This window comes from Sus scrofa, chromosome 7 (assembly GCF_054392235.1).
Source record: "Sus scrofa isolate SSC_HxYL_T2T_F1_AM1 chromosome 7, Sscrofa_HxYL_maternal_Yorkshire_Landrace_v2.0, whole genome shotgun sequence".
Taxonomy (NCBI): domain Eukaryota; kingdom Metazoa; phylum Chordata; class Mammalia; order Artiodactyla; family Suidae; genus Sus; species Sus scrofa.
The window spans coordinates 1,518,626-1,529,805 of record NC_139389.1 but is presented as its reverse complement, the minus strand read 5'-3'; the positions used below and the strand labels follow the sequence as shown (position 1 = coordinate 1,529,805).

Below are 11,180 nucleotides of genomic sequence, written 5' to 3'. Positions count from 1 at the left end.
AACGGGGCGGCGTCGTGACAACATCCTGGGTCCCGAGGCACAGCCCTGGTGGGCGTGGGAAATTAAGAAACTCTATTCCTGTTCCAGAAAGCACTGGAAGACCCTGGAGAGCTTCCTGAACGACTCGAGGGGAAGGCTTGGCCCTGGGGGTGGGGACGAGGGCGTGTCCTGGCTGTCCCCGTTTCTCCCTTTGCTCGGCTCCTGCTGCATCCCTGCCCCCGCCCGGCCCCCCAGCCCCGCCCAGCTTGAGGGGAGTTTGCCGGAAGAGCTGGCCTGAGCGCCCGCTCACTCCGACCCGTTCCAGGACGTCCCCCCAGAGGGCATCCAACCTCACCCAGGCGCTCACTCCCACCACCTCGAGGTGCGAGAATTTGCAGATCTGCTGTCTCAGCTTCATCCTCAGAACATGAGCCAGGCCGCCCCCCCAGCTGTCTGACCTCTTCCACCCGCCGTCCCCCCGGCTCATCTGCGGTCACAGGCACGCGTACCTGTATACATAGCCCCACCTTCATCTTTCACGAGGTTGAAACCTCTCGGTCCTTTGCTGCTGCATGTGGGTCTCGATGTCCTTATATTTCACACGTCCCTTCGCCTCATGTGCGCCGCGGGCTGGCCTGGGACAGCTCTTCACACTCGACTCTCTGCCTGTGGGTCAGGCTGACCCATCCGCGCTCCTGCTCACCTGCCATCAGCTCACACGTCTTTGCTCCAGAGTCTCTGGCGGGATCTGAGCCCGTGATGGAATCAGCTTGCTCTCGATGGCCACCGGGGCGCGTCCATTCCAACGTTTTGGTTCCTTTGGGGATCTGGGCAGGAGGGACGGGCCTTCAAAGTCCAAGTTGTGATCAGCAGATTCTCAGCCCGAATCAGAATGGCTGGGAGATTTCTGATCAAACACTTGCCAGCCGTCGACCGTAAGAGGGTCACGCTTCCGGGACCTCGCACTTAATATTGGCTCAGCCGCTGCTCTTGTTCTCCTGCTCTGAGCAGGATCTTGGTTACGTCGGAGAACTAGACTCGGTGTTGGCCCTGAAGGTGCTCTGATGCTGTGTGTGTGTGGGGGGGGGCGCCGGGGAATAGTCACAGATGGACAGATAAATGGACTTCTTCAAAAATGGTCAAAGAAAAGCAGAGGTGAGCCCAGAGCGTTGACACTGTCTTGGCACCAAAGAAGCGTTGAGTGGGGGGCCGGGGCCCCTGAGAGCCAAGGTCAGGGAGAGGCGAGCGGAGACCAGGTGACACCTCCCACGTCCAGGCGTGAGACAGAAACTCCACACTGTCCCTCTGCTCAATCACAGTCACTTTTTTTTTTTTGGTCTTTTTAGGGTCACATCCACAGCATATGGAGGTTCCCAGGCTAGGGGTCCAATCCAAGCTGCAGTCACCGGCCTACACCACAGCCACAGCGACGCCAGATCTGAGCCGCATCTACGACCTACACCGCAGCTCATAGCAACGCTGGATCCTTAACCCACTGAGCGAGGCCAGGGATCGAACCTGCAACCTCATGGTTCCTAGTTGGATTTGTTTCCGCTGCGCCATGACGGGAACGCCTCAGTCCCTAGAACATTCCTATGTGCTTTGTCCACTGGCAAAACCTGAAAACCCTTGAATGTCCCCACCCAGTTTCTTCCTGCTTCACGGGGTAAACGTGGGGTGACGGCCACGCGGGAAGGAGGGGAATGCGGGGCCCGTCCCCGAAGCCACGGCTCTTTGCGAGCAAGGAGGGAGTCCACCTGCTCCTCAGAAAACCTTCCCGCCCAGGGAGGCACCTGGACAGGCGCTGGGGGCAGCACCTCCTCCTCTCTCCTGGGCTGACTCGGGGGCTTCCTGCAGCCCTCAGCTCAGGTTCCGGACTCAGCCGGCAGGCGCGAAGGTCTGATGGGCTGCCTGGATGGGTCCCAGCAGGTCCCTTGGCGGGCGGGACGCAGTGAGGGGGGCCCAGGACATGATGAGAGAGGCCGAGATAGCATCAGAAATGACCTCATGGGGGAGCGGCTGGCAGAGGTGGTCACTTCCCAGCCTTTGCTAAATCCAGCGTGACCAGCCAAGAAAGAGAATTCATCACGGAGAAAACGTGCATGTCCAGCCAAGAGTTTGGGCGGTGGAAAGTTAGCTGGAGCAGAGACATAAAATTTTACAGTGTAGGGATTGTAGAGTGATTGGCTGTGGTTCATATTTGAAGAATGCAGTTCAATGGACCTTCTCTCAGCATTATCCTGAAATTTCAGCTTATCCTTTTGATTAAAACCATAAAATCTACCCTAGAGGTCCAGGAAAGAGTGCGCATACCTTAAACCCAAACATTCTTCCACCTGGACAACTAGCATTCTTACTGTTCCTCCCAACCTTAATTTCATTAAAGGGGTCGTGCTCAAGCTAGAATTCTTGGATTTGAACTTTGTGTGGAAAATCCAAAGATGTTAGAGATTTTACGAGGTTTACACGTAGGATCATTTTCAGGGGATATAAGATCGGATCCAAACGTAGGCACACTGTTTGGGAAAATGATGGTTGCCAGGGCTTGGGTGCCATCCACCTGGAGAGGCCGGAGGCTGACTGGGGACAGACCCCAGCTCCGCCCATGGGGACAGCCCTGCGACCCGTCGTGAGCTGACTCGGGGAGCGTGGAGACCCAGGAGGGAGTTGGTGAGCTGGAGGCAGGCCGGGCGGGAGTGCTGGCTGGGGTCCCTCAGACGTCACTCTGTCCATTTCCACCTTGTCTGCGTCACTTGCATCCACCTTCCGGGCTCAGCCGGAATCGCAAGTGCTCACGGAATCGCACTGGCGGGATGAAGAGAGAGCTTCGAGGTTTGGAATTGCTCACGCCAAGACCTGTCACACCAGCGAGCCTTGCGTACCGAGAACAAGAAACCCAGAGGAACGAAAGGGCAAAAATCAGGAAATAAGAGTGGTTATGAGGTATGCAGCAAATCCTGATGCCCACGAGACGCAAACTATACATGTGTCCCGAGAAACCTCCACCCTAGTAGAAAGAGGAGTCACAAGGTCTGAACTCAGTTCAGTTCTACTCGTTGAGTATTTATTGAGAGCCACTTATACACGAGGCACGTGGAAACAATGGGAAAAGAAGGAACCATACACGGTCCCACTGGCGACAGTACTGTCCCCCCGGCCGCATCTCCAATACGCCAAAGGAAAGGGCCAGTGTCAACGGATGGCCTGCTCTGAACCGGGCACCGTGGGAGACTCTGGAGTCTGTTCAACACCCAGCTCTTATCCTCAGGGACTCACAGGCCGTCTGGCTGCGGTCTTTTTTCTGCTGCTTACACTCTAAAGTCATTGTTCAGCACAGGAACAAAAACTCTGAAAGATGCTGAAACTGGGCTTAGATCAAGTGGCGCAAGCCGGGCAGAAAAGATGGAGTTTCTGGCAAAGAGACGCAAAGAGGCAAGAAAGGGAGAATGCTCAGAGGCCTTGGCCTTGAACTCTAGGTCACAACATAGAGGCCCTGGATCGGCCCACTTTCATCTTCTGAGGCTTTCTTCCCATGTGTTTGAAGTAGGGTTATAAGAGTTAGTAAATAAAATACACGAAATGCAGGTCATTTTCAGAGAGGATTGAACTTCTTTATCTGAAACTCAAGTTCAACTGAATGTCCTGACGGTGTGTGGTCAGCTCCTTAGAAATTAGCTCTGTCCTTACGGGGGGGTTACGGTCTGGGCTCCGGTGGGGACCCCACTGTGGAGCCTGCTCACGATCCCCGCGGAGAGCTCGCTCTAGGCGCCTGCGCTGACTCGACCCCGCTGTTCAAAACTGGCTTTGCTTTTTATCCATCTTTGATGCGAGCCAACAATTTTGTCCCCGCCTTTGAAGAACTGTATTCGCTTTTTCGAGTTTTTACCTAGTTAGCAGTCTCTCATTCCTTTTAAATTTTCTTTTTTTTCTTTTATTTTTCTTTTTAGGGCCTCACCCGCAGCATATGGAAGTTTCCGGGCTAGAGGTTGGATTGGAGCCGTAATGGCCAGCCTGTGCCACAGCCACGGCAACACCGGATCCTTAACCCATCGAGTGGGACCCGGGATTGAACCCACAACCTCACAGAGACAACAGCAGGTCCTCAACCCCTTGAGCCACAATGGAAACTCTTCAACTTTCCTTTTGCCCTTATTGCAGTAACAATGCCATTCTTGGTCTAAAAAGTATTGGGTCTTGCAATTCCCGTCAAGGCGCCACGTGGGCAGGTTAGTGGATTTTAACCAGTGGATACACCGCCCAGGGTGTCCTGGAAACTTCTCACCAGTGACCCAGAGGACGAGGAGCAGAGTCTGTTCTGCTGAGTCTGAGGACCAGTCAGAGCCGCGGTCTGCGTACAGGACTGCTGGTGTGAAACACACAGCCTCCTTGCTCAGGTTCACTTAGTGCAGTTCACTTCTGCATTCTCCGGCGCTTGGCGAGGAGAGAGAACCAACGCGCAGGCAGCCTGTGTCCATCGAAGCGCAGCCAACACAGGGGTGGTGGCCTTACGCGGCTACTTGAGTTTCAGTTTAAGTGAATAAGACCACACCTGGCACCAGCCGCATCCCAGAACTCACACGTGGCGAGGGGCGACCAAATGCAACAGCACAGATTAGAGCATATTTCCGACAACTAGCACAGATTTAGGGGGAAAACACACCAGAATAACCAATTTCACAATTTCTTATTTACAGTAATTGCAGTTACGCTGTGACATGAAATGGACGTTCGAGGAGGAAGGTGGTCACACAACAGCCCCCCTGCCCCCCGCGCACAGGAAGGGACGTTTGGTGGCACCTGGCACGCACGGAGCTGAGGCAAAGGGGGCGATGAGGGTGAGGGGCAGGTGTGCACTGGTCCCGGCGGTGGGGGGCAGGGGGAGCTGGAAGCCACGGCCAGGATTCGGGTCCTCTGAGAATCCAGCAAAGGGGCATTGCAGCAGGGAGATGCGTGCACACCTAACCAGCACTCTGGCTGCTCGGCTGCACAGTGACCGCCGAGAGGTCACTTTGTCCAAGAGTGCTATTGCAGTGACCCAGGGAGGACAGCGGTGGCTGGTTGGTGCACCGGTCTGTGGCGCTGTGTGGAGCCCACAGGCGCGGGTGGGGGGACTCACCTGACATTTATGGGCTTCCCGTCTCTGTCCCTCCTGCGCCCAGGGCTTCTCTCCCTGTGAGGACGCTGGACCCTCCCCAGCTGCCCCTATGCAGACCGCGTCCAAGTTCAGTCTCCTCCCAAAGTGCAGGGTTAGACCATCGACCTGCGAATCTGGGGAAAGCCGCTGAGCCGAGACAGGAGTTCAACCTTCCACCTGCTGTCAGAGCCGCCTTTGCTGTGCGGTCAGCAGGGCTCATCGTGTGTCGCTGACCCGACCCCGACCCCGGCCCCCGGGACCCCCAGGAGCCTGACAGAAGCACGCAGCACAAGGCACACGGAGTACCAGGCAATCTGGCCACAGTCCACCAGAGAAGTTCAGGGAGAGAGGGAAGCCGGGCCAGTTCTAGGCGGGCACGGGGTGGCGGGATGTGTCTCAGCGCCCCCAGGCTCTGCGCCTCCCGATGGGGAGCTTGGGGGTCAGATCCACAGGGCCTTGACCCCTCCTCCCCGAGTTCCCCATTTGCTCTCTCTTCCCCGGGAGTGGCCTCCTCAGGGCTCCCCACCTGGCTGGTTGCTCGCAGCCTGGACATGGGCCCCTCTGGGAGGCGCTGACTTGGCCACAGGGCTGGTCCCACCTGGTCCCATCACGCCCACCTCCCCTCCCCGGCTGAAGCCACCCGTTCAGCTGCCCGGTTCACAGGCCCGGGGGCACCAACACGACCGTCTCCACTGTGAGTCAGAACAGATCCGAGGCCTTGATCAAAGTCAACGCCTTCTTGTAATAAAGCGGCAATGAGGTGACGCCAAAAATAACGCCGGAGGATAAAAGTAAGGAAAACTTTATCTAATTGAAAATGCAACGAGCTGAGAAAAGTTACCAAAGTCTAAACTTTACAAAAAAAAGAAAAAAAAAAGAAAGAAAAGAAAAGAATTAAGGAGTGTGTGTGTGTGTGAGTGTGTGTGTGTGAGAAAGAACCACCTCGGAGGATGAACAGATCGGAGCGGCTGCCTCTCACTCCAATGCTCCCCGAGCTGCTGGGCAGCACGTGCCTGCATCCTGCCACCCCCGCCCCACAGCAGCCCCCGGAAGGACGAGGAAAATAAGGAAATTACTTGGCCACCGTCCCCACTACTAATGACAGAGCCAAGACCTGAACCAGCATTTGACGGGAACGCGGTGCTCCTGGACGGCCCTCCCAGGACGGCCAGAGAAGGGCCGGAGCCGTCCACAGGGCCGGGGCTGTTAGCACCACGGCTGGTCGCCGTCTCCCCTTGTGCCTGGTGTGCAGGCCCTGCTGAGCTCAGAGGACGGAGCATCGCCCACCCTCTGGAAACGCCTTTCTTGAGAGGAAACCAGAAAAGCACAGTCCCTTTCCGGCACCGATCTGAAAAAGCAGTCAGAAATTCAGAAAAACTGTGTAAAACACGGCAGTAGCTTAAATAGATATAATAGTTATAAGTGACTATATAACGCTACATTATGTAGGCATGTAACTGGTTTTACTGGAAAACACGCTCATGATTAAGGGGGGAAATTCAAGACTCAAGATTGTGTCCATACAGCATTATCTTGATGTGGCTGATTCTTTCTAAAGCGCATATACAGAGAAACGATCGGAAAAAGTCCGTGAAACATGGCCACTCTGTGTCACATCTTCTAGTGACTTGTGTTTTCTTTACATTTTTCTCTTTTTCAAATTTCTTGTGTGTAATTTTCATATTAAAATATCAATGGTAGACTGGTTTTGAAGACAAATAATGAATTTAAGCTATCATACAGAAATCATTCATTTACTTCTTAATCAGTGAAAGGAATAATAAAGGAAAAGAGATTATAAGAAAAACAATGAAACAGGAAAAAACTTGAAGTAAATGTAAGAGACAAAATTTATTAGTTAAATGTCAGCTGTACAGCTTATAATCGCTGAGACTGGAAATAGCTCATTGGCCCATCGATGGGGTACTTGTTATCTTAATCATAATCCTGCGCGTTTTAAACAGCCCACAAGCTAAGAGACAGAACGTGACCTCCAACACCTAGAATATTTGCTCCCGGGCCCGTCACGGCGAAAGGCGCTCAGGTCTTGCTATAACATGTGACACACATGTTGAATTAGTCACGGAAATATCCAACTATATGTAATCACGTTCTGTGCAAAATCAGAAGAAGAGGGGACACATGAAGATTAGGAAAGACTGCGACCGCGGCACCTGCCATCAGCCCTGCATGGACTAAATCACGTGCCACCGCAGCTGCCGACCCGCCCGCGGCCCCGCTGACTGGGGCTCAGGGTGGAGACCAGGAGGGCCCCTCTGTGCTCTGGGAAGCGCTGGAAGAACAGCTGGGTCTTCAGAGAGTTAGATGTTTTTAGGAGAAGGGTTTTTGAGCCCAATTTTGCATCTCGTCCTATCTCGAAAAGCACTGAAATCTGTCGGCGATGCCCGCTGTCTGTGACTGGCAGCAGCCGTCGTGATGTCCCCCCGCCTCTCTGGGGCGGTGCTTCAGAGCTCCCCGAGGTGCTGCCTCCTGGGCTGTAGTTAGTGGGCAGAACACAAGATGTCTGGTCACCTGTGAGGACAGCCGCTCCCAAGGGCGGGCCGGTGACCCTGAGGGCACTCAGGACAGCCTGAGGAGGGCGAGTCCTGTGAGCCCAGACCTGACGTCTTCCCATAGCAATGGGTTTCCTGTGAGTCCCGTTATATCCCTAAACCCCTTGCTCCTGCTACCTTCCCTTTGTCGCAAAAACTCATAGACCCCAGCTCCCCCCTCGCCTCCTCGGAGCGGTTTCTCGGGACCCCCTGAGAGGCTGTCTCCCGGGCTTATGTCCTAATTTCACCCCAAGTAAAACAACTCTCAACTGCCAGGTTGCATTTTTTCCAAACCCGTGATGACCGCCCTGTCCTGTTGGTTCATTTGTTGGCACGGTTTGGGAGCCCTCGCTGTGGGCCCGACCCTGTTTCCATACACAGGAGTCATCCGTGAGCCTCGCAGACCGAGCTCCTGCCCCCAGGGAGCTCACACGTAGGGGAGGAAGGCGGATGGGTGCAAAGTCGGGGCTGGGAGGGAAGCGCAAGGTCACCTGAAGGTCATTCGTGGAGTGAGTAGGCAGAGCAGCTTCCAAGAAGGCGACACTGACATTGAGCTAAACCTGGAAGGGGTGGGAGTTAGTGAGGATTCTGGGCAGAAGGGCGATGCTGAGAACCAGCGGAGCTGGACCACACGGGGCCTGGAGCTGGCGTGCAGGAGGTAAGTGCTCAGCACGGCAGGCAGATCCCGGGACCTCGAAGCTCCCCGAGGACGGGGAGCAGGCTTGGAGCAGAGGACTGGTGCGACGGGAAAGGTGGCCGTGGCCGCAGACCCCAGACCTAGGGAGCTGTTTGCAGGAGGCAGAGGCCAGAAAAGGAAGCAATGGGTGGGGGGGGGGTGGCCACAGTGAGGAGGGGTCAGATTCTGGGTTTGTTGTCACAGGAAGGTGGAGCCAGAAGGATGTCCCCTGACAAGGTGTGGCGTGGGAGAGCCGGGAGACCCCCGAGCTTCCCCAGCAACCGGCAGGCGGGTGGCCCCTTAACGGGCGGGGACACTCACCCTGGATGCAGGCTTCATCCTCGAGAAATTCGGTGGGGGTGAGATTCAGGAGTCGGGAGCTGGGGAGAGAGCCGCCCAGGATGAACATGCGGGGGTCGTGGGCCTGCAGAGGGACCTGGTCATCTGATCCCAGGCCACGTATTGAGGCGTTTGGGGCAATATTGTTAAATTTTTTAAAAGCTACTAAAAAATTGACAAAAAGTGTACCCAAGGAGAACAGTCCCCGTCTTCAGGTGGTTTCTAGCCTGAGTCCTTCTCTCTGAGAGGACTCTGAACACACCCTTAGCTTCTCGTATGAGTGCGACAAAGCCTCAGACGTGGTAAGATTATTTGGGGAGAAAAAAGCATAAAACAGGAAAGGCATAAAGATAATACACATTTTAGTTCCGATATGTAGAACGCCGTGGGGGACCTGAGTTTCACAGAGAAATATAAGAATGCACTTCCGAGTGGGTCTGACACCTGCCGGACAACCTTGTGTCGCAGCTGAACTAGGCGACAGTAATGAACCCAGAGGCCACACAGGACGCAACAAGGAAAACCCTCACTTCACTACTTTTTCTTTTGAAGACGCTATATTTTAAAAATATTTGAGAGTTCCCGGTGGGGCTCAGTGGTAACAACCAGGATGAGTATCCACGAGGACTTGGGTTCGATCCCTGGCCTTGCTCAGTGGGTTAAGGATCTGGGGTTGCCGTGAACTGTGGTGTAGGTTGCAGACGTGGCTCGGATCCCGTGTGGCTGTGGCGTAGGCCAGCAGCTGAACTCCGATTCAACCTCTAGCCTGGGAACCTCCATATGCCACGGGTTTGGCCCTTAAAAAAAAAAAAAAAAAAGAGCCAAAAAATATCTGATGGTGTTTCAGTAAGGCCAGAATAGGAAACTTTTAATGTTATCTCTGCAAGTATTTCTATACCAGGTGAAGCAATCAATACAATCAATAATAGCTTAATTTATGAGGCACTAACTCTGTCAGGCAGTATCCCGAGAATTTCATGTGCATTAACTCCCTCCCTCCCCAGAACAACTCCGTAGAAGAAGCATTATTATTACACATTGTACCAGTGACTAAGCCAGTATAAATATCAACTATGAGAAAAACCAGGAACCTTGAAAGCGTCATGCCAAGTGAAAGACATTGGTCATAAAAGACCGCTATTGTATCATTTCATGGAGACAAAATGTAAAATTTCAGAACAGGCAAATGTCTTCAGACAGAAAGGAGATTAGCGGTTTCCAGGGAACAGGGCGGGGGGCGAGTGGACTGTCCAGGGTCTGTTTTGGGGGTGATTAAAATGTTTGTGGTGGTGGTTGCCTAACTCTGTAAACGTACCAAAAACCATTGCACGTACAGTTTAAATAGATGAATTTTATGATACATAAATTATATGTCAACAAAGATACTTAAAAATATGCAACTATGGTCTCATGATCATTTACAGAAATGGGAAGGGCAGCAGTTCTGGTTCCAGTGGCACATTTTTTCATATATTTATCTGATGTGTGTGTGTGATTTATATAGTACATGTGTTTATAAGTATAATTTATGCATTACACATTGTATATACAATTTTTCTTCTTCTTGCCCCTCTGGGCCCTTGTCATTTTATACAGGTTTTGATGGAGGGAAATTTACCAGCTAGTCTGTAAGGGATGGAACCTTCTGGTGGGCCTGCCGCTGCGTCTGAGGAGAAATTCCATCGCCTGGAGGAGCACAGCCTGCCTCCCTGAGGGATGCGGCGGGCACCGCTTTTCCCCCCCTTAGGAGGGAACAGCTTTGTTCCCAGCACTGTGGCTCCTTGTCAGGTGGAGACACAGCTATTCTGGGCGCAAGGCTGGGATTCAGACAGTGGATGGTGCATCTGGATGCCAAGTGGCCAGAGGGGGAGCTTTGCCCGAAGCTCCCTCCCCCCACCCCCGCCCTCTGCTCTGCAGAACCCCCCACCCCACCCCACCCCCGCCTCCCCTGCTGACCGCGTCGGGCTCTGCCCCCTGGACTGACATGGAGAGGCCGGAGCCTGTGCCAGGGCAGGGGGCTGCTCTTTCCTGCTGGCTCCACGTCTGCCACGGGTCTCCGAGGGTGGCCGGACAGCAGGTCTTCAATCCAGGAGCTTCAGTGTCTCCTAGAAGCAGTGGCTGGATTGAGCTTGAAATTCCTGCGACATGTGCAAAGCTGGCTGGTGTCCCCACTCGGGGGTCTGGGCTCCCGGCTGACAGGACCCCTGCCCTGCAGTCAGGGCAGCACCCAGCAGGGGTCCTTGGCAGACCCTGACTCTCCAGGGCCTTGCGGGCTGAATGTCCTCCCCCGACTCATGCTGAAGTCTAAACCCCCTGGGGCCTCAGAATGTGACTTTATTTAGAAACACGGCCAGCCTGACGCGGTCTGGGCAGGGAGCCTCGGCACTTGCAGGAAAGTTCCACAGATCTGTGTCCCCACAGCCTTGATGGAACCGAGGCCAGGAGCCATGCTAAACACCTTTGCATTCTCATCCTTGCTCTGACTTGTCACAGACGACCT

General features: G+C 54.1%; 1 long non-coding RNA gene across 1 annotated transcript; it reads right to left on the bottom strand.

The window, feature by feature from the left end:
• Positions 1-6,945: 6,945 nt before the first annotated feature.
• LOC110261649 (uncharacterized) lies at positions 6,946-10,804 on the bottom strand. Its single transcript, XR_002346084.2, has 4 exons — positions 10,665-10,804; positions 8,663-8,721; positions 8,157-8,225; positions 6,946-7,608 (listed from the first exon to the last, which is right to left on the bottom strand). It is a non-coding gene; the product is annotated as an uncharacterized LOC110261649 (long non-coding RNA).
• Between the last annotated feature and the right edge of the window lie 376 nt (positions 10,805-11,180).